Source organism: Gracilinanus agilis, chromosome 5 (assembly GCF_016433145.1).
Source record: "Gracilinanus agilis isolate LMUSP501 chromosome 5, AgileGrace, whole genome shotgun sequence".
Lineage (NCBI taxonomy): Eukaryota > Metazoa > Chordata > Mammalia > Didelphimorphia > Didelphidae > Gracilinanus > Gracilinanus agilis.
In genome coordinates, this window is record NC_058134.1 from 6710321 (window position 1) to 6737568 (window position 27248).

Consider the following 27248-nt stretch of genomic DNA (forward strand, 5'->3'; position numbering starts at 1 on the left):
GTGGTAATCATAACTGAATACAAATGGGATGAACTCACCCATAAAAGAGAAGCAGATAATAGAGTGGATTAAAAACAAAAACCTACCATATGTTGTCTACAAGAAACACACATGAAGCAGGCAGACACACACAAGGTAAAGGTAAGAGGCTGAAGAAAAATTTATTGGGCATCAACTGAGAAAAAAGAAGGCAGGAGTCACAATCATGTTATCTGACAAAGCCAAAGTAAAAATAGATCTAATTAAAAGAGATAGGGAATGTAATTATATCCTGATAAAATGCAGAATAGACAAAGAAATTTCAGTACTCAGCATAAATGCTCCAAATGGTATAGCATCTAGATTTTTAAAAGAGAAACTATTATTGAAGCTTAAGAAGGAAACAGTAAAACTATACTAGTGGGAGACGTGAACCTTCCTCTACCAAATCTAGATAAATCAAATCAAAAAATTAATATGAAAGAAGCAACAGATGTCAATGAAATCTTAGAAAAGATAGAGTTAATAGATATATGGAGAAAAAATAGGGACAAAAAGGAATACATCTTCTTTCCAGCAGTACATGGCACATTCACAAAGACTGACCATGTACTAGGGCATAAAAACATTGCAAACAAATGCAAAAAAGCATAAATAATAAATGCAACCTTTTCAGATCATAATGGAATAAAAATTATAATTAGTAAGGATACATAGAGAGAAAAATGAAAAATTAATTGGAAATTAAATAATATGATTCTCCAAAATTGGTTGGTTAAAGAACAAATCATAGAAACAATGATTTTATTGAAGAGAATGACAATGAGGAAACTGTAGGAAAATATAAGTAAGGTAATGGGGTCACCAGGGATATTACAATAAACTAAGTGGTTTGTGGGAACACACTCTAAGATTTATGAAAGACTAGACCAGGGTGAAGAGACCTGGATTTCCACAGGAATGGCAGTTGATCTTAACTGTCACCCAGCTTCCACTAGACCAGAGTATAGTAACAGGCTAACAACGTAAAAGGGACTTAACAGCTTTAATTATGTTAGACTAAAAGGTGGAAAAGGATTTCTATACTTAAAATCTAAAGGATAAAACCACAGGCCAATGGGAGGACTTATTCTAATTTTATCTAAGTGATCTAAACTAACAGGGCCCAAGGAGCTATAAATGGAGTCTCTGGGTTTCTGCCTCAAACCTGGAACCTGCCAGGTTTGAGTACAGCTAGGACTTTGTGGCTTTGGGATTCTCACTGCTATCCACTGACGATCTCTGGATGCCAGGAGTTAAAGTTGCTCAGGAACCAAGTAGTAAGGGTTTTGCTTGAAGCACTATCCTCCAGTACTCAAACTTCACCTCTTCTCTTGGCTCTGTAGATCTTGTCCTTTTCTTAGATGCCACACCACACAGGATCCCAGGGGAAATCAGGAAGCAGGATGTCCTTTGCTCTGAGGTCTCCCAGGCTGGCAACAATTTTTGCCTACCACTAATGGAGTCCACACTCAGGGCACAGACAGACTTCCTCCTCCCTCATTCCATCATGGAATTCCCAGCTCCAGCTCCTTCCTGCTATCTTAATTCCTAATAACTAGCTAATCTCATCATACTCATAACAAAACAACATATCAAAATCTATGGGATGCAGCCAAAGCAGGACTCAGGGGAAATTTTATATCTCTGAGTGCATATATCAATAAATCATAGAGGGAAGAGGTCAATGAATTAGACATGCAAATTATAAAACTGGAAAGAGAACAAATTAAAAATCCCCAGATAAAAACTAAATTGGCAATCCTAAAAATCAATGGAGAAATTAATAAAATTGAAAGTAAAAGAACTATTGAATTAGTAAATAAGACTAGGAGCTGGTACTTTGAATAAACAAATAAAATAGATAAAGTACTGGTTAGTGTAATAAAAAATAAAGAAAATCAAATTAATAGTATCAAAGATGAAAAGGATGACTTCACATCTAATGATGAGGAAATTAAGGTAATTACTAAGAACTATTTTGCCCAATTATATGGCAATAAATATGACAATCTATGGTGAAATGGGTGAATATTTACAAAAATATAAATTGCGAGATTAAGAAAAGAGGAAATTGAATACTTAACAGTCCCATCTCAGAAAAAGAAACTGAACAAGCCATCAAGGAATTCCCTAAGAAAAAATCCCCAGGGCCAGATGGACTCACAAGTGAATTCTATCAAACATTTAAAGAACAATTAATCCCAATACTACACAAACTATTTAACAAAATAAGTAAAGAAGTTTTACCAAATTCCTTTTATGACACAAATATGGAACTGATTCCAAAGCCAAGTGGACCAAAAACAGAGAAGAAAACTACAGACGAGTTTCTCTAATGAACATGTATGCAAAAATCTTAAATAGAATACTAGCAAAAAGACTACAGCCAGAGATCCTGTGAAGATGAGATTAACTCTCCCCTATTGATTCTTTAGACTTTAGCCACCAGGAATGTATATACACCCACTATTGATTCCTTAGACTTTAGCCACCAGGAATGTATACACACCCACTTAAGTATTAAGTGGTGGGGGGATAGGGGGAAGTATATAACCCACATGTGCTAGCAAGAGACAAATAAAAAAACAACAGACTGCCCCCTGGGAAGTCCAAAGCAAAGTTAAAGCTGTCATTGGTCCATGTATAAATGGAAGTTAGACACAGGAAGTGATGCAAAGAACTGTCTTTAAATATGATGGTAACTTCCTATGAGAAGGTTTTTTTTTTCCCCTTTGAACTTGGCCTTGGAGGAGCTTGGGCTTGAGACCTCAGACTGGTTCCTTTTGGCCTGACACATGGGTGAGTGAAAAGACTGATTCCCTTTCCTTGGCTTTTCTGGAGGCACTATCCTCCAAAGAGGCCCCTCATCTTGGAGGAGGCCTAGTGGCTAGAAACTTTGTTGAATGAACCTCTGTGCCCTCCTTTCCTGGGGCTGCTGAAGCCCTGCCTGGTTGAGACAAGGTCAGAGAAATTATCTCTCTCTCTCTCTCTCTCTCCTCTCTCTCTCTCTCTCTTTCTCTCTCTCTCATTTTCCTTGCTTTCACTCTTTCTATTGTAAATAAACTACCATAAAAGTCATTCTGACTTGAGTCTTTCATTTGGAATTAAGTACTTAATTCCTGGTGACCAAACTCTTACTTATTCAGTCCAACCATAATTTTACCCTTTTCAGTCCCGAGGATTATTCACTATGATCATGTGGGATTTATACCAAGAATGCAAGGGTGGTTTAATATTAGGAAAACCATCCACATAATTGACCATATCAACAACCAAACCAACAGAAATGGGATGATTATCTAAATAGATGCAAAAACAGCCTTTGACAAAATACAACATTCATTCCTATTGAAAATGCAAGAAAATATCGCAATAGAAGGGCCTTTCCATAAAATAATAAACAATATATATTATAAACCATCAGCAAGCATCATCTGCAATGGGGACAAGTTAGAAGACTTCCCAATAAGATCAGGAATGAAGTAAGGATGCCCATTATCTATTATTTAACATTGTACTAGAAATGCTAGCAGTAGCAATTAGAGAAGAAAAAGAAATTGAAGGGATTAAAGTAGGCAATGAGGAGACTAACTATCACTCTTTGCAGATGATATGATGGTCTACTTAAAGATTACTAGAGAATCAACTAAAAAGCTAGTATAAATAATCAACAACTTTAATAAAGTTGCAGGATACAAAATAAACCCGCATAAATCATCATCATTTCTATATATTTCCAACAAAACTCAGCAGCAAAAGTTAGAAAGAGAATTTATTATTTAAAATCACTCTAGACAATATAAAATATTTAGGAATCTATTTGCCAAGACAAATATAGGAATTATATGAACACAACTACAAAACACTTTCCACACAATTAAAACTAAATCTAAATAATTAGAAAAACATTTATTGCTCCTGGGTAAGATTAGCTAACATAATAAAAATGACAATCCTACTCAAATTAATTTATTTACTCAGTGCCATACCTATCAAACTACCAAGAAGCTTTTTTTATTGAATTAGAAAAAATTATAACAAAGTTCATTTGAAAGAATAAAAGATCAAGAACATCAAGGGAAATAATAAAAAAAATGTGAATGATGGAGGCCTAGCAGTACCAAGATTTTAAACTGCACTATAAAGCAGTGGCTATCAAAACAATATGGTATTGGCTAAGAGACAGGAGGGAGGATAAGTGGAATAGACTTGGGGTAAATGTCCTTGGCAAGATAGTGTCATGATAAACATAAAGATCCCCAGCTTTTGGGACAAAAACCCACTATTTGACAAAAACTGCTAGGAAAATTGGAAAACAGTATGGGGGAGATTAGGTTTAGAGCAATATCTCACACCCTACACCAAGATAAATTCAGAATAGGTAAATGACTTAAATATAAAGAGTGAAATCATAAATAAATTAGGTGAATATAGAATATTATACCTGTCAAATCTATGGGAAAGGAAAGAACTTAAGACCAAGCAAGAGATAGAGAGTATTACAAAATGTAAAATGAATAATTTTGATTACATTAAAAAGGTTTTGTACAGACAAAATCAATGCAACTAAAATTAGAAGGGAAGAAACAAATTGGGGGGAAAATTCATAATAAAAACCTCTGACAAAGGTCGAATTTCTCAGATTTATAAGGAGCTAAATCAATTGTACAAAAAATCAAACCATTCCCCAATTGACAAATGGGCAAGGAACATAAATAGGCTATCAATAAGCACAGGAAAAAGTGTTCTAAATCTCTCATAATTACAGCAATACAAATCAAAACAACACCTCACAACTAGCAGATTGACCAATATGACAGTAAAGGAAAGCAATACATGTTGGAGGGGATGTGGCAAAATTGGGACCCTAACGCACTGCTGATGGAGTTGTGAATTGATCCAACCATGCTGGAGGGCAATTTGAATTATGCACAAAGGGCTTTAAAAAACTGCCTGCCCTTTGATCCAGCCATACCACTGTTGGGTTTGTAACCCAAAGAGATAATAAGGAAAAATATGTGTACAAAAATATTCATAGCTGCGCTCTTTGTGGTGGCAAAAAATGGAAAATGAGGGGATGCCCTTTGATTGGGGAATGGCTAAACAAATTGTGGTATCTGATGGGAATGGAATACTATTGTGCTGTAAGGAATGATGAACTGGAGGAATTCCATGTGAACTGGAAAGACCTCCAGGAAGTGATGGAGAGTGAAAGGAGCAAAACCAAAACACTGTACACAGAGACTGATACATTGTAGCACAATCGAATGTAACTGACTTCTTTACTAGCAGAAATGCAATGACCCAGGGCAATCCTGAGGGACTTCTGAGAAAGAACACTATCCACATCCAGAGAAAGAACTGTGGGAGCAGAAATGCAAAAGAAAAACATAGGATCAGTCATGTGGTTTGATGGGGATAGGATTGGGGATGTTAACTTTGAATGATCACTCTATTGAAAATATTAATAATATGGAAATAGGTTTTGAACAATGATACAGGTAAAACCCAGTGGAATTGTTCATTGGTTCTGGGAGAGGGGAGGGAGAAGGGGAGTGAAAGAAAATGAATCATGTCACCATAGTAAAATATTCTAAATTAATTAAATTTTTTTAAAAAGATGATGATGATACTGTTGGGTCAGGCCAACAATGACTTTACTAACTAAAAAAAAATTAAACAATAAGAGTCATCATGATTCCAATTAGGGACTTTTTTGCTTATTATTAAGTTTCCAAATAGGGAAATTTTACACATCTCAGGAAGTGTAACTCCTGAAGTTTGTACAGTCTTTTAGAAAAGAGAAGTTAATATTAAAACTGTTTTCGAAAAAAGGAAAAGGAGGGAAAAAACTCAAAGGAAACATGTTTATAGCCCTAGAGCTCTGGGAATATAAATATAGTCTCTGCTTTTACTTTTCTGTTCATTCCCACATCCCTCAGTGCCAACCCTCCCCTGTCCCTGTGCCCCTTAGCACACACACCTGGTGATATACCTTCTTAGGGCTTATTCATTCCCCTGGTCTGTTTTCTGAAAGTAGGCTGGACTGAGCCCTTGAGTCAGGAATGGGGAAGTCAGAGCCTCACTCAAGAATCCCCCACCTCCCTCACTCCAACTTCAGGTTCTTCCTTCTCTTCCAGCTTCACTTTCCAGGGAATAACTGGGGGATGTAACACACGCAACTTCCATGGATACAGTTCAATTCAATTATTCTGTTAACTGCTTTTTAAAATGCAACAGAGCTATAGAGACTGTTTCAAAGATCAGAATTAATTAATGGATAATCTAACAAAGTTTTAGTTGTGAGACTAATCATTTCTCTTCACAATAGCCTTTTCTTTCCTATTGAACTAAATATCTAGTGAATTTTTATAAGTGAAAATGTTGTTTCTTGGTTCCCACAACCATACCAATTTTCAAAATATACATAAAAGACAACTTGAAATGTGAAACAAACAAACCCTCAGTGTAGATATGGCAGAAAAGTATAGAAAAGGGCAAGAGAGTCAACTTTTTTTTCTTTGTTGGAAGACTGGCTTGGCTAGAAAAATATGTTTCCACAGGGAAAAGTAAAATAGAAATAGCTAATATCTGACCAACAGAGAGAAGAGAGAAGAATAGCAAGAGTAAAGACTCCAATATCAGATGATATGAATTCAAATCCTACCTCTGATAATATCAGTGTGACCTTGAGTAAAAGCCAAGGAATATCCTTTAATTGAACTTCCATATTCTGTGAAATGAGAAGCCTCTTACTTTTTGTGTATGGGTCATGGACCTCTTCCAGGTTGATAAAACCTTTGTACCCTAAACTCAGAAGGTTTTAAAATAGTGAAATGGTAAACTTCACTCAGAGAAGGTGCATGTATAGGAAGGAAGATGGAATTTTACCCCCATCTAGTTTGTTAGAACCTTTGGAGAGTTATGGACCCCAAGGGAAGAACCCCTGAAGTCTGTAGTCTCTGAGTTCACTTCTAAGTCTAACTCATGATCCTAAGAAGATCCAGCAGGAATGAGCCCTGTATTATTGTTCTATGCTTGAAGTCCTTCCAGAGTCTATTAACAGCTGAACATACATATCCTTACTGGTGCCAGCTCACACTGCTGCCATCTGCAATGTGCTTTACAAAATGTTATTTGGAGGCTCTATGTTTCACTTCCCAGAGCAGGTAAAATACTGCACAGGGTGGTGCCTAGTTCCAACTTCTAATGCATCAATGGGAATTAAGTATTCTTTGTAAAAATGGAATAAATGCTTCAAAAAGAAAACCAAGAAGATCCAGTCTAAGGAAGAAAAAAGGGAATCTAGGCAGCCCCAGCTCAGGAAGTGGGACGGTAGAACAATATGAAGCAAAGATGCCAGGCAGGAAAAGACTTGGGAAATGCTGGAGCTCCCCAAGAGGTTTGGGAACCTCCCAAGATTATACTGTCATCCCAGCAAGAGAAAGGAAACTCTAAGGTGCCACAGATCAATATGGACCCATTACAGGTGCGTCAGAAGAGAAGCCATCCTTTCCTGAGTTAGAGGGCCGCCAACATTCAAGAGTTCTATGAGTTTCGTGGGGCACTTCCCCAGGACATGAGAGACACATATGATCTCTTGGTAGGAATCATACTTTCTCCTCTTGCATCATGCAGAGCCCTCCGAGCCTTTGCTAGGTGCCCTACGATGTATTTTTCAAACATTTCTTGAAGAACAAAGTTCATTTCTATCTTCTTCCTTCCTCCAGATTATTTCATCACATACTCAGGTATAGGAAACCATGCTGAACAAACCCCAATGTATCTCTACTGCTTAGGAAACAAAACAGATAGAAAGGTACGGCTGATGAAGGGCTGTACCCACACCCATGAGCTCGCTGACAGTCTGTTTAAATATCGGAGTACAGAAATCTCTGACCTTTTACAGGAGCGCTCTTATCTTTAGTCAGTTAACTGGATCAATGCAGAGGGTTAATTGGGTTCAGAAGCTGGGGCTTGTTTGTTTCTTTTGCTGAAATATTGGAATTGACCCAATGTATTGATTAATTTGATTAAGCAATTGCCAGACCATCATTGTGCAGTGTCAGAAACCCTCATAGGAATAACCTGTTTCCTTTACATAAATGGGAAAGCTATTATTGCTGGGGGTTTCAAACCGGAGAATCTGCATGCTAGAAAGGACCCCTGAAGTTCTCTAGTTCAACCCAAGCACCACAGCAACCTCCCACTACATCCTACCCAGGAGGTGGTCAGCTAGCACCTGCTTGATGTCATCCAAGGAAGAGGAGCCCATCACCTCCGGATGTGGCCCATTCCCCTTCTAGGCGGTTTGGGCAAGCTTTCTGTTTGGTTCTGTTTTGTTTTGCATCCTTGACAGCAAGTTTAAATTGGCCTCTTTGCAACTCTTAGTCATTACTTCTAGACCTGCCTTCTGGGAATGAACAGCCCAAATCGAATTCTTCTTACACGTGACAACCTTTTAGAATACTTGAAAACAGCTATCGTGTTCTCCCCAGATTCCTCACCTGGATAAATGTGCCCAGTTTCCCCAGGGTAGAGGGCTAGAGGCCCTTCCCCATCTTGAATGTCTTCCTCTGGACACTACCTTATTCATTAATATTCTTTTTAAATCACAGAGGAAGAATAACATGACTCAGGAAGAAAACAAGCCTAAGAAGACAATATAATGCTTTTCTTTTTTTTTTTTTTTTTTTTTTTTAAACCCTCACCTTCCATCTTGGAGTCAATACTGTGTATTGGCTCCAAGGCAGAAGAGCAGTAAGGGTGGGCAATGGGGGTCAAGTGACTTGCGCAGGGCCACCCAGCTAGGAAGTGTCTGAGGCCAGATTTGAACCCAGGACCTCCCATCTCTAGGCCTGGCTCTCCATCCACTGAGCTACCCAGCTGCCCCCATAATGCTTTTCTTTAGGATGGTGCTTTGCATTTGAGGGAAGAAGAGGCATGTAGAGTGAGGCACAGATATCAAAGTAAAACAAATTAGGTTGGAACAAAGAAATTCTGGAGAAAAGCCAATCCGCTCTGCCTTTTATCTCCCAAACTCCAGTGACTTGAGGGGACGTACATAGAAGTCCAAATCTACTGAGTTAACATTAGCATTAATGTCCCAAGCTGCTCCTTTGACCCCCGCCCCCACCCCATTTCATACTGCCCAAAGTCTCCACATTGATGGGTATTTTTGCTCCAACAGAACTCAGGCTCGTGCTTTCGTTTCGGTAACTCATCAGTGAGTCCCCCAAACTGGACAGAAGGGCCGAATGGGGAACACCAGCACCGCCGTGACTCGTCTGAATGGCCTTTCTCTTTTCCTTGGAAATCTAACATTCATTCCCAGGTGGTCAGAGAAAGCTTCATTGTGAAATCAGAGAGGAAGGATCACCCTCAGGCCTCCTCGCCGACGGGTCACGGAGGAGTGAGGAGGGCCGTGTGTGGGGGAGGACTTACAGCAACATCACTAAAGTAGCTCATTTTAGACATTTATGAAACAGCGGATGTGGATCTTGTCTGACAGCCTGCAAGGATAAGCTCTATCTCTGGCACCTCAGACTCCAGCCTGGAGTCCTTCTGCCAATTAGAAGACAGCCTTCGGAGAGGCCAGAGATCCGGCACCGCCTCTCGGGCCACTCCAGCTGTTGATGCCGTCCCAGGCGTGTGTGCACCTGTGGGGGAGGGGGCGTATGTGGACAGAGATGTGTGTTATGTGTGCAAGAAGGATCAGCTTGTCGGGGAGTGTCTGTTCTCAGGGTTTTCTCTGCACGCTCCAGACTTCAGCCGGTATCCAGGAGGCGCTCCACAAGGCCTGTCGGATGGAAGCCGAGCACAGCGTTTGTGTGAGGGCACAGCTCTGAGGAGCCTCGAGTCGCGCCCTGAGGAGGCAGGCAGGGAAGTGGAGGTTCCCTGGGGGGCCTCATCTCTTCCCCCATGTTGCCCCTTCAGGGGGAACCAAAGCATGAAGCAGCACGGACTGAGAGCCCCATAAAGCAGCGCCGCGAGGACGGAGGAGGCTGCCCAAGTCCAGCCTGGACGTGTAAAGATTCCGTCCGTCCCCGAAGCTGCCCCCCGGGGTCAGCAGCCCCCCCTCTACGGGCTCCGTCCGTGTCACGACGAAAGCTCAGACGGCGACGGAGAGCCAGGAAGCAGGCTCGAGGCCGGCCGCTATTTTCTCTCCCCGTTCTGTGGTCATAAATAAGAGAGGCTCCCCTTGGCCCCCGCCATCCCCGCACCCCGGGCTCGTGCACTGCTAACCAGGCTAAGGGCCGATTCTCCACTCACGGCAGGCAAGGATTCAATTGAGTTAGAATTTTATCCTGCCTGTCAGTCAACCTTATCATGAACTTTCATTACGTGCCTGTAATTAATTGGGTCCAATGAACAATATCAGCACTGAGTTATAGAGTCTCTTCCCCGACCATATAATTAGAATATAATTACCCACAGGATATCAGAATGATGCAAAACCTTTCCTCTAAATGTGCCCTCATTAGGAAACAAGTCTCCATGTACATTTATTCAATCAGTGTGAATTAATTAAAATGTTACTGAAATAAAAGAGGGGAGCAATAAAGTGTATCTGACATCTATTAAGAGACTATCACTTGAGATCTGCATGCAGAGTGTAGATTTAAAGCCATTTAGCTCCGGTGAGGAGCTCCGCTCTGGGTGCAGCCAGCAGAGCTCGAGCATGGCGGGAGAGCAGGGACGCCCCCCCCCCCCCCCCCCCGAGCGAGGGCCCAAAGGAGACTTCGGGTGCCCACCCTGCTCGGCCACCTTTCGTAGAGCTTCAGAAACTTCCCTCCCTCGTCTTCCAGGGGAAAGTGTTTGTGGAGCAGCCAATAAAGCTTCCACTCAGTTAGTCTTTCACGGAACTCTCCCGTCATCCCTGGCCCAACGGGATCAGAGATGGCTTCTGTAGGAGACGGGGAAGGCCAGAGAGGGCTGCGCAAATGAAAGGCGGAGAGCAACAGAACTAGCCTGTGATGTCCTGCAAAGACCCAGGGTCCCATTTCATAGCGTATTCACTTCCTGAATAAACTGAGGCTTACAGAGACTACAGGATTTGTCAGACAACCACCTAGCTACTAGGACCCAGAAGGGGAACTTGAACCTGGGCTTTCCGAGGTCCTTGGAATGAGGAAGAGAAGGAAATGAGCATTGATACTGTCTACTGTGTGGTAGGCACTTCCCTAAAGATCATCTCACTGGAGCCTCACAACAACTCTTCAAGGGACGAGCTAATAGAATCTCCTTTCAAGGGAAACAGGGAGTAAGGAACTTGCCTGGAGTCACACCCCTGGCTAGCGTCTGATTATCCACTATACAGCTGGACTCTCAGTTCAGAGGAACAGCAGGAGACAGACAGACGGAGGGATAGAGGGATGGATGGATGGATAGATAGATAGACAGACAGGGATGGATGGATGGATGGATGGATAGATAGATAGACAGACAGGGATGGATGGATGGATGGATGGATGGATGGATAGATAGATAGACAGACAGGGATGGATGGATGGATGGATGAATAGATAGATAGACAGACAGGGATGGATGGATGGATGGATGGATATATGACAGACAGATTTATTGGATGGATGGATGGATAATTTTGTGGTTGATTCCATTTGAGAATGCTGACAGAAATCAAGTTTACCAAGAGGCGACCAAATGTACAATATGAAGGAAAGGATTCAGTTAGGCCTATCAGGGCTTGTTTAAATCTAGCCTCGGACACTTCCTGGAGTCTGGGCAAGTATTAACATCCTTGAACAGCAGCTTCCCAACCTGTCAAAAGGGGATAAAAATGGTGCCCACTTCAGAGAGCTGAAGTAAGAAACCACTGAGATAAGGTGAATAAATTGCCTTGTAAACCTTAGAGTGCTCTAGAAAATAGAGCAATTAAAGACTGAGATGGCCGCCTCCTGTTGGGGAAAACTTCCTCCCAGTGAGGGTTCCCCTAAAGTGGAGGAGGATCTCCTACTAGCAGGCGAGCTCTCCTTCCGTGGAGGTTTTCGAGCCAAGATGGGAGCACGGGGAGTCAGAGATGTCAGAGGGGACCCCTTTAGGAATGGATCAGACCCCGTGGCCAAGGTCCTTTCCAGGCTGGAGATTCTAGAATGTGTCCCCCTAACAGGTTCCAGAATCTACCCCGCTGCAACACCAGACTGGAATGTCAGTGCCCAAAGCAAAGTCTGCTCCCCGCCACCTACTACTCGACTCCCTGAAGGGGAGAAAATGTCATTTCCCCGTTGGCCTCCCCAGGCATCTGCCAAGGCCCGCCTGCACTCTGGGACAGCCAGATCGGGCTCCCGGCTTCACACTTGAAGCTGGGTAAAAGCCGATCTGCCTTTGGGGAAATGGAAGGGAGCCCGCATCCCCAGACGAGGTTCGCGAGGCGGCTGCTTCCCTCCCAAGAACACGCACATGTGGCCACGCACAGAAGCCTCTCCGAAGATGCATAATGCATGACGCGATAAATGCAGCTCCGACGCCATATGGAAAAGGGGAAAAACACCGAGCGGTGCAGGGACAGATTCGCTTCCAGACTGAACTTCCATCTACTTCACACGCTGTCCCGCTCCGAAAGGAGACAAGTGGACAAGCCCACGGTCCAGCCAGTCCCTGGAAATACTCCTCAAACTCAAAGGCAGAATGGAAAATGTGGCTGTGTGTGTCGTGTGTGGGCAAAGACTGCAGAGGATAATACAGAGAAGCTGAAGGACACAGCAGAAAGGCTGATGGGCTGAGGAGGAAGAGCTGAGTTCTGATCCTGCCTCGGACCCTTGCTGGCCAAGAGACTTTGGTCTCCAGGTGGGAAGTGTGTGTGGCTGGCAGTGTGCTGTGAGGAGGGCCAGCTACCGCCTGGAAAGCAGGCCAGACAGACCGGCTGCCGTTAGTACCACTGAGGCAGCCGTGGATAAAGAAAGGAGTCTGGAGTCAGGGAGATTCATCATCCCAATTCAAATCTGGCCTCAGACGTGTGAGCTGTGTGACCCTGGGCAAGTCACTTAGGCCTGTTGGCCTCCCATTCGTCCTCTGTAAAACAAGCTGGAGATGGGAATGGCCGACCCTTCCAGGGTCCTTCCGCAAAGCCCCCCCTTGGGGTCACAGAGAATCGAAGTTGGACCAGAGGCTGCGGACTCAGCCAGGATTGGGGGAGGGCGGGCCGGTTGGGCAACCCACGCATTTTCACATCCTTTGGCTGGTCCTCACTCACGTCTGGATCCGGTTCTGCACCTTCGGCCTCCTCTGGGCCCACGGAAGCAACGGGGCTGCCTTCGAACCCACTTCAGACACAACTTGGGGAGCAGCGTGCTGGGCTCCACATCTGTAAAATGGGAATCCCGTGACGGTCCGGCTCGCCTGCCTGCGCTCCGGACGATGCCCCGCCGCCCGCCTCGGCCAACTGGCAGAGAAAGGAGGGGCAGAGAAGAGCGCCCCCTGCAGCCTCCCTCCTCTCACCAGGTGTCCGCAGCGTGGAGATGCCAGCATTTCCAGCCATTTAGACCCGAGGATCATTTCCTTACGTAAATACGTCCTGTGGACAGATTACGAAATCGGTGAGATTTCTGTGTCTGTCTGAAAAGCGGCATCTGGAAGACGGCCTGGGCTGTCCCACTGCCGGCTCTCCTGCTCCGTGGGACAGGCCCAAAGCGGGGGGCCCGGGCCCCGGGGGGAGGGGAATGGGGGGAGATCTGGGGGGGCCATGCTGCCGCCCTCCTTGGATCAAGAAGCCGTTTGGCAGTTTGCTTAGGGACGATGAATCCAGAATCCCATCTTGCCCTCCACGTGCACAGCTGGAGGAAATGCCACCTTTCAATTTGAGGCAAATGAAAATGAAGTGATTTTCTTTTCTTACCGAGTTGCAGATGACCTAAAATCTGCCTGCAGACCCCTTGGGTTCTAGGAATCCCGCTTTAAGAATTCCTGGTTCAGAACATTCGGGTAACAGAGAGGGAAGCAACATGCCGCTGAGCCGCCACCCTGGAAAGGAGAGGGACCCCCACTTTGTACGGAGGCCTGCAGGAGCAGCAGGAGCTTCGGGGCTCCCCTGAACTCCCCTTCTCTTCGGCTGCAGGGAGCTCACATTGAACACGAGTACAAAAACCCCCGTGACTTTGAGCCCCCGCCAGAAAAAGTCCTCCCACTTGGGCGGGGATTCCTGCTTTGCCTTCATTCACTTCCTTCTTCTACTCAGGCTCTTCCCAGTGGAGGCAAAAATCCCGGTTGTGGAAACCCTTGAGTCAAGCAGCAGCAGCGGATGTGCTGACGTCCATTCCTAGACTGCCCCTGGGAAGGAAGGGCGAGGCAAGCTCCAGCCGGGAGGAATGGGCCCAGGCTTTTGCTCTGATGTCTCCTGAGCCAGGAGGCTTGTCGCTCCTCTTGCCCAAGTCGCTGCTCCTTTCTCTTCCTCGCTCTCACTGATCATTTCCTCTGGGCCACAGATTTTTTCCCACTCAGCTCTCCATTCCTCTACTGCTTCCCTTTACTGCCAAACAGACAACATCTCCCTTAAGTTCTAAACAAGCTTCCATTTATATATATGGGCAACCCTGCCAGAGAAGCTATCCTGGCCTACCCAATGGAAATGCCTTTGATTGATCTAGGACGTGGCCAGGCCTTCTTTAAAACTACTTCCATTGACTAGTCCCCAGTTCTGTTTTACTGACTGAATAAAGAAGGGCTCTTAGCTAACAAAGTGGGGAAGAGTAATCAATAGCTACCCAACCCTTAGAGCAGTAACCAGATGTCTGCTAGAAGTCTGGTCCTCTGCTCAAAGCACACGATCTAATCATTTCTTGAATGGCTTTCATGCAAAGGCCATCCCACTAAAGAGAAAAAAGAATAAAGACGAAGCAGGCTGCTCATGTGTGCTTGGAGCAACCTGTCAGTTGCCCTGGTTGGAATGTTGACGATGGCATGAGCCACAGGGCAAGCATCAACTGCCAGTTGGACCCAGGGTATATAAAGCCCTGGAGACCCAGGGCTGGGTTCTGTTCTTTCCCTACTTCTCTTCTTACCTTCACTTCTACCCCTTGGGGGGATCCAGGGTGGCCGGGAGGAGGAACGTGGGATCTTGGTTTCCTAGGCTAGGTAGGTTTAGGAGAACTTTGCTGACCTGATAGGAGCATCAATTAGATATACCCTATCAAGAAGTTGTTCTATATTACCATCAAGAGATCATTAGTTTCTGTCTCAGGGCTGGTCCCCTGGGAAAAGCTGAAGATCCTAGCAAGGAAGTTCATCAACATCCTAAACTTAGATCAAGGAGGCAGTACTAGACTAGATTCATTGGCTTCCTATCCCACTCTCCAAACCCTTTTCCCTAATCAACCTTTCAAATAAAACTTAGTTTAACTTATGAACTATTGGCTCCTACCTTCAACTCTGATCTAAGGAGACTGCTGATCAAGATTCTAGGAGTGAGGCAGAGTATAACTCCACTGCTGTTAGGCAGGAAGCACCACACCTCCCTTCCTGTCTAGTCTCATTGTCATCCAATAGGAGTGACTTCCTCAGCCGGGTTAGAGGCTTTAGGGTAATCTTCTTAAAGGGGATTCAATCCTTGCCAAGGGAAATTATATCAATCCCTGGTTTAGACACTGGATGCTGGTCATTCCTACCCTCAGCACGATGAGTAAACAGCTTGAGGTTAAGCCACACTAGTTTCCTGACTGCCTGCAGCTTTATCAACCTCCATAACAGATCCACCCTTATACCCTCATTACATCAAGCACAAAGGAGGGAGCTTTGGGAGCAGGTGATCACTTTATTTTAGAAGAAAAGTCAGACCAAGAGCCTTGATTCAAGATAAGGTTTCAGAGAAAGGATAAGGATGATTCTTGGGCCTACAGTTCTAGAGAAGAGGGAAGGCCAGGAGGAATAACAATTCTCATTAATGAAATTGTGAATATCCAGAGAACTAATTCTGACAAGCAAGAAAAGGTAGTTGATTAATGAATCTTCAGGCAAATTAGAACTTAAAAGGCAAGTACCTTGATAGAATTAAGGGTAGAAAACAGAGGGTGATTATAAAAGAGGACTGTGGTACTATAAAAGGGCTTTATAAAGAGTGATGAAGCTCAGAATGAACTGAGGCTGACAGAAAAAAATTTTTCATGATTTAAAAAATCATTTATTTTAAACGAATGGTATCAATCTATATCATTAATCCATAAATATTTATTAAATGCCTGCCATATGCCAAGCACTGTGTTAAGCACTGGAAATACAAATGGAAAAGTGAAATAACCCTTAAACTGAAGGAACTTTCTTATTTTCTATTTCACTAAAATAGAAAAGACGTGGACCATCCTGATGGTTAGCCAGATAGTCAACTACGATTAAGCACCGACTATGGGCCAGGCTCTGTACTTAACTATGGGTCTCAAAGTAAAGACCAAGACAGTGCTTGTCTTCAAACATCTAATGAGAGACAAGATTCACACAACTAGGTATAATCAAGATCTAGACAGAATAAATGACCAAAGATTAACAGGGAGAAGCCAATAGCATTAAGGTAGAGGAGTGCTCCAGGAAAGACTTATTGTAGAAAATGGGATTTTTGCTAGGACTTGAAGGAAGCTGGGGAGTCTAAGAGGTGAAGATGAGAGAAGAGGGCACTTCAGGCATGGGGGCACACAGAGAAAATGTCCAGGGCTGAAGGTGAGAGTGTCTTTCCTAAAGATTGCAAGGAACCGATTGTCACTGACTCACAGAGTATATGAGGGTGAGTAAGGCGTAAGAAGACCAGAAAGTTATAGAAGAAAGAGGGTTATTAAAGACTGAACACCAAACAGAGGACATCTGTTGAGGAGTTGGGGGAAAAAATCACCATGCGCTGAATGAAACCAATCACCTAAAAGGCAGAGCAAAACCAAACATTAAGAATACAAAAAGGATAAATGAGGAAATCACACCATGTTGATAGGAACCATAGATAATTATTATCAATATTAAATGTCTATATGATGAGCACCTAAATTCACAAAGAAAATATTAACTAATTCACTACACACACACACACACACACACACACACACACACACACACACACACACACTTAGTAATGCAATAGTGACAGAATAATAGTATGGAAATACAGAATCAAACAAACTGTTGGAGAAGATGGAGCTAAAAGACTTCTGTTGTCAAATCAATGAGATTTCAAAATAATATATGTATATCTCATCATCACATGGAATTGACCATGGATTAGAACAAACAATGGAAGGAGTGATCGAAAATATATTTTCTTTCAAGGTCAAAGCTTTGATTTATTTTTTTTAATCTTTCATTTTTGTCATTTTCATCTTTGATACTCAGGATTTCAAATTTTGTTTTACTGGAGATTTTTAATTTGTTCTCTAGGGTTTTTTTTTTTTTTTTTTTACTTACATGGTGTGAGAATTAGATTAAGTCTATACTGCCCATCTTTAGATTAATCACCAAAGGTGAGAGGACCTCCAATTCTGGGAGTGCTAGAGTGGGTGACAATTAGAGTCAACTGACTGCCCCCTACGAGAAGCGTCTATTGTGATTGGACACACAAAGTAGGAGGGAGGCACAGGAAGTGTCGCATGAGGGACCCCTTTAAAAAGAGGGAGCTGAGTGAGAGGTGGTTCTGGTGAAGAGGGCAGCCAGTGAAGGAGGTCTTCTGAGTTTTCCTGGTTTGTGGAGGAGTGCTGGCTGGAATACTAAAACCTTGGTGAGTTTAAAGACTGACTGAATCTTCCTGAACAGAGTCTCTTAAGGAACTTCCCTTTAATAGACTTTGTGAATGAAGCAAAGCTCCGGGCCTCTGGCCCTCTGACTCTTGGCTGAGGGTTAATTAGATCTACCTGGATTAATTAGAGGATCTTAGTAATTAACCTACTGTGTTAGATTCTTATTTCCTTATTTCCTCTCTCTCTTCTCAATTGTAAATAAACTTCCATAAAGTCAATTTTGACTTGAGGTTATTCCTAAATTGGGGAGATTTCCCCTGGCAGCCACCTTTTAATATACTGAACCCATTTTCCCCCTTACAATGGTCAATTCATCATACTGTTCTCTCTTTTATATTGCTATAAGTGTAAGAGATATAGATTTTCATCTAAGTACTTCTTTGACATCCCCAAAGCTGCAATACCTTGTCTTTTTGTCATCACTCTTAACGGAAATATTGATGATTTCTACGATTTGTTCCTTGACCCACTCAATCTTTCTAGTGTTTGTTTAGTCTCCAATTAAGCATTTCTCCAATGGCCTTTTATGTATCTAGTTTCATTGTGACCTATATAAGATGCATTTAGTTTTTCTGCATGTTTGTACGGTTGTTGTGCCTTCCTATTTGGTCAGTCCCTGCAAAGGTACTCTGCATAGCTGAGGTATTAGCTTTACTCCTTTCTATTCCCATCCGATAATCTTGAGTCATCTCTTAGAACTGACATCTTAAAAATCCTATTGAAGCCTTTAATGTCCTTTTGTTCTTATTTATTTGTTTGAGTGTGTGTGTGTGTGTGTGTGTGCGATATTAATCTAGGTTTGAAAGGTATAAATCGAGGTTCCTAACTATCCTAATTTTACTATTTATTTCCTGCTGTAATTCATTTGACTTTTTCTTTAGAATATGGATGAAGCGTCATTGAATGGATATAGCCTCAGAACTGATATTAATTCATTGGCTATCATATGTCTTAACCAATGTAGTTTCCCTGCTTCTCTCAGGCCCCAAGAGAACGGGCTGTTCCCTTTCAGGCTCTGAACTCCTCGGGGCCCAGCAGAGTAACTACAACCCAAGAGGTACTTGATCGATGCTAATCAATGGCTTGGTTTTGCTACAGATTACCTCCGGTTGCTCTTGGTGCTATCTTGGGTGTGAATTTAATAACGAGGAAAGAATAACAACAAAACCGGAACAAGGAGGGGATATTCGCCCACAACCCAATGGTCCTCCCATGCTGGGGAAGAAGGGGGTGGAGGACACTTTTCTGCCTGATAAAGGCAGCATGATTTGGCCCAATCATGCCCTCTGTGAAAGCGCGGTTCTCGCCCACATGACTTCTTTATCAGATGCCAAACTCAGACAACAGAATGATGTCGAGCTCATCCATGTGGCCGTGGCTGCTCAGCACAACTTCCGACTGCCCTTCCCGCCTCTGCCCCCCACGGCCTCGCCGACACGCAGAGGTGCAGCTCCGAGAAGCCCATGCGGTGTCCTTGCAGCCCCCACGGAGGAAGGCATGGCTATGGGGAGGGGAAAAGCGGGACGCTAGGAATCCAGAGCATCCTTTAGAAGGAGAGCCTGGGCAACTTTTAAAGACATGTAATTCTATAAAATAATATAAAATAGTGGTTGAACCTTGCTATTGGTAAGAAAGAGGCTCTGCATGGAGGCTGGGAGTTAAGTTGTCAAAGTAAAGAAGAGTTGGGACACTTTTCTTTTGCATTTCATTACTATGATGACAATTATGAATTGATCTATAATGAATATTAAATAAATTAATAGTAAGCGGTGACATTGATGAAACATTAACAGAGCCCTGACAGGGTGCTCAAGCATATTCTCCCAGGGAAGGGGGGTTCTATGGGATCTAAAGGTGCACCGAATGGGGGCAAAAAAGTCCTGAGTGTGTCCATCTGCTGGACCCGGGGATGCCTGCCATGCGTCTGCCTGGGCTGGCAAAAAGTGTGCAGGAGGAGCAGCAAACACGACTGGATTAAAATATATTAATTAAAATAAAGAAGGGAGATTGTATTCCGCTGAGCCCTGATTTTTTGTGAGACAAAAGGGTGTGAGAGGTCAAGCACTGGACTTGTGCCGTGTATGACCACGGCTTACTGCGGCCTCAGACCGCCCCCTCCCCTCTCAGTGACCCCGGGAAAACCACCCCAGTGTGTTTGTGGGAGCCTCTGCTTCCTCCTCCGTAAGATGGTGCTGATAATCGTGCAGAACTCCAAGGGCCGACGCGAGGATGCACTCAGTGCTGGAGGGGAGCCACCCGCCACCCGCGAGGCTCTCTAGACCCCAAACTGCCATCGTGTGCACCGAACAGGCTCCAGGTCTGCAGTGCTGGCTGAGTCGTTTGTAGTCACGGCACACACAGCTGCTCCCCCCTTTGTAGGACTGAAATAATAAAAACTCATCATTCTCCTAACACAGAACAAGACTGCGTAGCGGCGCTAACTGCATTCCAGTGACCTTCGTCGGGCTCTCGGCTCTCACCTGCCAGTCGAAGGGACGCGTGTTGGCTCTTCACGTTTCCTCCAGCTATCAATGAGGTAACGACAACCAAAGGACGTCCCAGAATTGGTAGGTCCAATCCGAGTATCAGTTGCAACAGAACCAAGGAACGCCAGTCTCTTCCATAAGGCTGAACAGTCACGTGTTTAAGAGCCGATGCATAAAGGGGGACCTCCTTCGACTAGGAGCGCGGCCCGAGCTTTCATCAAAGAAGAGACGGCCTACAAATGCCCATTTGGAAGAGCAGCTGAGCAAGAGGGAAGCGCTCGCTTTGGAACAAGGACGGCTGTCGGTGTGGATCCTGGCCTTGATAATAAGAGCCTGTTTGGAGGAAGCTACATCCTGTTCTTCTTATTTGCTGCTTGTGCATCTCAGTATTTCAATAGCATCAAATGTGGAATAAGGCTCTAACCCAAGCTCACTGGACACCAAGAGCGGGGATCAGGCCCCGAAGCCTATGTAAATGGCGAGAAACAGGAACTGGTAGAGAGCGTTAGGCTAACTCCCTGACAAAAGCAAGAGCACGCCCAGCAATTCAGAGGCAAGGTGTGCCTGCCATAGTGCACTAAGAACAAACAAAAGAAGTGCTTCTGCCTGGACCCCAAGCACAGGAGTATTGGGGAGGAGGAGGCTCACGAGGGCACTGCGCATGGGAGGAAACAGGAAAAGGTCTCGCTGTCTGTGGAGCCCTACGCCGTAGGGAGGAACCAGAACTTGGGCTGGACGTTGTCACCTGCCTCCACACAGTGACTGACAGTGGTAGAAAGACCCACAAAAGTGCTGGTGGAAATCTGGCTTTCCCCCGTTATTCTTGTGCATGAGCAGGTTGAAACGAAGGCCAAGTTCTAAACAGCTCTAATCATAAGAGATCTCCCCAAAAGGAGGCACCAAAAAGAATGCAAATGCAGAGCAAAGGCCTTGAGTTTAATGTGCCGTCCAGAGGCCATATTAAAAAGGATGCCGATAATCCCCAGACCTATGACAGCACGGACACAGGAAACTCTAAGCCAGGGATGTTTCTCTACCGATGGAAGGAAGTAGCTCTCTACCAAAGGCAGTCTTGAGAGTTTCTTGGACTTGCCAATAATCCTACAGTTAGTATGGATCCGAGGTGTGCCCTGATCCCAGCTCTTGAGGGCTACAAAGCTGGGGCTTTCTCAAATAATGCTCTCACCTTGTGGTGCAAGCCTGAACTTGGCAAAGGTGACCCATGCTGGCAAAAATGCCCAATACCGAATGGGCTGTGGGAAAACAGGCACTATTAATGCAACTGTGAAGACAACCAATTATTTTAGAAAGCAATTTGGAAACACAAAAAGTTACTAAATAGTATATTCCTTTTAACATACCTTCACCACTGCTAGTGCTACGGCACCTAAGAGATCAAAGAAACACAGGAAGGTACTATATGACAGATACATAGATGGACAGATGGACAGACAGATAGATGGATGGATGGGGATAGAGAGATAGAGAGAGAAGATCTTTTGATGGTGATAAGGAAAAGGAAATGAAGAGAATGTCCATTAACTGATAAATGGAAAAATTTTAAAAAAGATGTTCAATAAATGTAATAAAATACTATTGTGCTAGAAAAAAATGAGGCCAGAGAAGATTTCAAAGAGACCTGGGAAGATCTATGTAAACCAATGAAGAGAAAAGTAGGCAGAACCAGAAGAATTTATCACATCAAAGTTGTAAAAATGAACAACTTTGAAAAACTGAAGAGATCTTTTCAGCTAAATGATTAAGCATGATTACAGAAGTATGAGAAAGACAGGACAGAGGATGGACAAATAGGCCAAATAAGAAAATAAGGGGTGTGTGTGTGTGTGTGTGTGTGTGTGTGTGTGTGTGTGTGTGCGCGTGCGCACGCATGCAAAAAATATGGAAATTTGTTTTCCATTACTGTTTTCATGTAGTACACGGGTACTTTCTTTTGAGTGGGAATGAAAAGAAGGGAATGCCTGGTACTTGAACAAAATAGTGAAACTTTCAAAGTATTGAAGGCATCTTAAAAATGTAGAGTAATGGTAAGAGCTAATGATCGCCATCACATTGAAGAGGAAAGAGAAAAAAGAAGAAAAAGAAAGGGAAAAAAAAGAAAAATAAAAGAGAGCGAGATTTCTACTCGATTTAGGGGGAGAAAATATCCTGACATTATGAGCTAAGTTGGAATAGCCTGCCTGGACTTGGTCATTAAGCATTTAGCATGTGCCAAGCCTTGTGAGGGGCTGGAGAGGCAAAGAAAATCAAACAACAAAATTAAACTATTTCTGCCTTTGAGGAGTTCCCAGTCCAATGGGAGATCAGGAAAGGCTTCTGGAGAAAACTAAGACTTTAGTTGAGACTTGAAGAAGTCAAGGGATGCAGGAGGTAGAGATAAGGAAGGAGAGAATCCTGGGAATGGGGGACAGTGAAGGTGCCCAGACTTAGGAGATGGAACATTTTGCACAAGATACACCAAGGAGGCCATAGGACCTGGACTGCTCAGTACGTGGGGAGGTGATTAGTGTACAAAGATTATAAAGGCAGCAAAGGTCCCGGTTATGAGGGGCTTTGAAAGCACAGCACACGGTTTTAGTTTTGATTCTAGAAGCAATAAGGAGTCACTCATTGTCCTTGAATATGGGGGGAGAGTGACTTGCCCTTCAGAAAGTTCAGTGTGATAGGTGAGAGAAGGATGAAATGGATGGGGAGAAACTTGAAGCAAGGAGACTACTAGGATATGACAATAATCCAGATGTGACTCGATGGACGATGCATGCACCAGACCATTGTGACAGACTCAAAGGATAGAAGGTGAGAAGTGGGTATATAAGAGAAGTTAGGAAGGTAGAATCAACAGGACTTGGCAAATGATTGGATATGGAGGGAGATAAGAGAAAGATGACCACTAGCTTGAGGTTCTGGGTCACTGAGAAGATGATGATATCCCTGAAGAAGGGAGATTTTTATGGCAATCAGTTTGATTTTGAAAATATAAAGTTTAAAATGTCACTGGGACATCCACTTGGAGATATCCAGTAACTACAAGAGCATATGAGACTGGAAACTATTAAAGAAGACTAGTCTGGATAAATAGATCAGGAAAAAAAAAACATCTGCAAAAAAGAGGATGATTTAATTCATGGGGACTGAGATCAGAAAGAAAAATAGTACAAGAAGAGAAGAGAATCTGTGCTAGTACCTTGGGAGACACTCATGATTAGTGGGTATAATCTGGAAGATGATCCATTAAAGGACCCTGGAGAAGAGAGGTCAGGAAGGGAGGAAGACAACAAGGTGAGGATGGCCTCATGATTTTCTAGGAAAAGGGTATCAAGGAGGAGAGGTTGATCAATGGTATCAAAGGCTACAAGAAGTCAAGAAGAATAAGGGGAGAAAAGATTGTGCAATTGGACATCCAGTAGACTAGGAAAAGCGGAAGACTAGAAAAAGAGCGGGGATAATAAAGGGAACAAATGATCCGAGAGGATGTGATGGAATGGAGTCGCTTCTTCATGTAGAGAGGCGAGTCTTCCACACAAAGGCCACTTCTTTGGGTGAGACAGGGGTAGAGATCATAGTGAAAAATATCTAGCTGGTGTCAACTGACTAGGAGAGAAGAATCATTCTCGCTCTCAGTGAATGCTTGAATTTTTCTGTGAAATATGAGGCTAGCTTTTAGGCAGAGTGGATGAGGGAAGGGGGAACCATAGAAGGTCAGAGGAGCAACGAAAACGTTTGGAAACCCTTATGGGTTACTGAGTAGGGAATGGAAAAGGAACAATCATTCATTCAGCACCTACTATGTGCTCAACACTGTGCCAAGCACTTAACAAACATCATTTTTATTATTTGATAGTGAATTGACTAGTGAGGTATAAAAATACTGCCTTGAACACCGAGGGCCTGTTCAGTATTACAATGTAAATTGTTCAGTAGATACAGCATATTTTGGCGATTTTCTCCAGCTCTGTTCAACAGCAGATGGATAGGAATTAAAGAGTAGGTGCATTTGGAGGCTCCTGTTTGGAAGGTATAATCTTCGATAATATAAAGATTCAAGGGACACAAAAGAAGTCTGTGTAGAGTTGATCTGATTCCCAGGTCCATTGAGGGTCAAGATCCGGAAGGGAAGAGAGTGTAGACAAAGCAAGAGTGATGACCTGAAAAAGAACTTAGCAGCAGAGATTGGAGGTCTTCAAGGAAAGCCCAGATGGTCACTAGTCAGAGATGCTGTAGACATATTTCTAGGTCAGATGTAGCAGAGCTTATCAGCCAATGCAGGCCTCTCATTCTGTAAAATACCTTTTATCTTAGAACAGAGATTCTTAACCATTTGTATTTCCTGGAGCCCTATGGCAGTCTAGGGAAGTCTCAGGACCTCTTCTTAGAAGAATGTTTTTAAAGGCATAAAATAAAACACCCACAAGTTCCTCAACTCCCTGATCCATGAAATTCTTAATAACTGATCTTTATTTTTTCAGAAACTAAACCTGTGATTTGACCAGATGTTTGCTTCATTTTATCGAAGAAAAAATGATACGAAGTCTTTGGGTTGTTCCCTTCCATGCTTTTTGAAGAGTCAGCCACCACCATGAAGGACTCTGTGGTGACCAGCACAGCCAGGAAGTCCAATACAAAGAAACTTCCTCAAGTAAAGAGTTGGCTATAGATGTCCATCATCCTGCGAGTGCCAAAACAGAAAGTCAAGAAAAAACGACCAGCCTTACAGAATAGATCCAGACGTGATCTTTGTCTTTGGCTTCATGGCACATGTTGGTAGCAGGAAAACCACCAGCTCTAGCATGATTTATGATTTCCTCATCTGTGTAAAGAAAAAGGAGCCAAGGCAGATTTGCACCTCATGGATTGTGTGAGAAGGAAAACACACCAAGAAAGCAGTCAAATGAACCCCAAAGTGGAACGCAGAAAGGCAGGGGTGCGCCACTGGCAGATGTTGGAAAATTAAAGGGAGAAAACTCCATGAGATGCTCTTCATCTGTGGCGATGACATAAAATTTTCATCAGAATGTAAATAAACTCCGTTAAGACCTTTTGTTCTTAAAGCTGTTGTTTCATGGGCCTCTCTCTACTTGGCTTTGCCAACGAGAGTATCTGAATGGGCCAAGAGAAGGCCTGAAGAAAGAGCAGGCCTGGAGGGAGAGGCTAAGGACTCCCGTCGGAAAGTCAGTGTGTTGATGTCCTGTCACGTTTGCATGTCTCTAGAGTTTGGAATAGGCTCGTAGGATCAGAGATTTGGATCTAGAAGGGACCTGAAAGAACATTAGCTCTACATCCTCCATTTTACAGATGAAGCAGGTGAGGCACAGAGAGACTGAATGAGTCAAGTTACGCAGCAAGTAAGTGTTGGAGGCGAGGCTTGTTTGATTCATAGGCAGGGCTCGCACTCCCACCTACTACATCGCCAAGCCAGGCTCTTTACATTCTATCTGTTAGCTCCTCTAGGGGTGTCTGCGGAAGTCTACAGATACATACACACCTACCCCTGTACATACGGTAGGTCATACAGGCCTCTTTGTTTCTGTATCAATAGTTTGTGGCTGAGAGTGTGAGTGACAAGACATGAGGACAGGATGGCTGCTCTCAAACACCTCCAAGGGCCAAATCTTCCAGAGGAAAGACTTCATTTAAAGACAAGCTATAAGGGGGCAGCTCAGTGGATGGAGAGCCAGGCCTAGAGATGGGAGGTCCTAGGTTCAAATCTGACCTCAGACACTTCCCAGCTGTGTGACCCTGGGCAAGTCACTTGACCCCATTGCCCACCCTTACCACTCTTCTGCCTTGGAGGGTGAGGGTTTAAAAAAATAAATAAATAAAATAAAGACAAGCTATATACATCTAATAGTCTGCCCAGGGGGAATGGAAAAACTATAGGAGAGAACATTCTGAGAGGGCTGCCAAGGCACACCTAATGCCCAGGAGATACACTCGGCCCATATCTTTCCCAGTTCAAAGAAGGCAGGGAGCCTGGAGGCTGGAGGCTGGACTACCGGTTCCGGAGAGGAATGCTGCCTGGGCCAAGATGCTTGGACAGAGGGAGTGGGGCTCAGTCCAGAGAAGAAGGAACCCCGATTGCCTGGCTGCCCCTCCTTCCTTCTGAATCCCTAATCCAATGAAAAGGGTGCATCTCCCGGGCTCCAGGTGTGGGGGGCCTCCCATACCATCCCTTTGCTGGCCCTGGAAAACATAGTTGATCCAATCTAGCCTGTTGGCCTCACACTATTGGGAGAGTGAGCTCTGGGGAGCAGCCACCATCTCCATGGAGCCTAAAAGGAGAATTCTGCTCCTCTCCAGCCAGCGGCCCTTTTGCTTCCATTGACCAGAGGAATTGTTTCACTATTGGTGAAGATTTACGGTCCCATTCTCTGCAGGGCATCCGTCTGCGCCACCCTGACTTGGAGGGAGACCCGGGCCCTGCTGGGGGTGGGGAGACAAGGTGTAACCCCAGCACGAGTGCCCAGAAGGCTGCTTCATGCTTCTGGGAAGCTGGCTCTGTCCGAGGACATTTCTGGGAAGGGTTACTTAACTAAGCCATCAAACTTCCCTCAGGTACAGCCATCGGGTCCCCTGGTCAGCATTCACAGTCAAGTGAAAGGGAAGGCCGCAGGCTCTGGGGTGGGCAGCGCCTCTGGGCGCCCTGCCTCTGCTCCTCTACCTTGATGGCTAAGCAGCTTGTCTCCAACAGCATGGCAGGAGGGCTGGACCAGCCTGGGGGAGGAGGGAGAGGGAGGAGGAGGAGGAAGAAGAGGAGAGTAGAAAGGAAGAGGAGGAGAAGGATAAGGAAGAGGAGAGGGGGAAAGGGAGAAGAGGGAGGAGGAGAAAGAGGTGGAGAGGGAAGAGGACAAGAGTGAGGAGGAGAAGGGGGAGGAGGAAGGGAGGGAGGAGGAGGGAGGAGGAAGAGGAGGAGGAGAAAAGGGAGGAGGAAGAGGAGGAGGAGAGGAGGAGGAGGAAGAGAGGAGGAGAAGAAGAGGGAGAGGAAGAGGAGGAGGAGGAGGAG

The 27248-nt window shown here is 44.2% G+C and overlaps 1 protein-coding gene across 1 annotated transcript in view; it reads right to left on the bottom strand.

Annotated features, from left to right (window-relative positions):
* The window catches only part of DGKB (diacylglycerol kinase beta), a 490262-nt gene that overhangs the window by 261859 nt on the left and 201155 nt on the right, over window positions 1-27248 (bottom strand). The gene's annotated exons all lie outside the window — the stretch shown is intronic.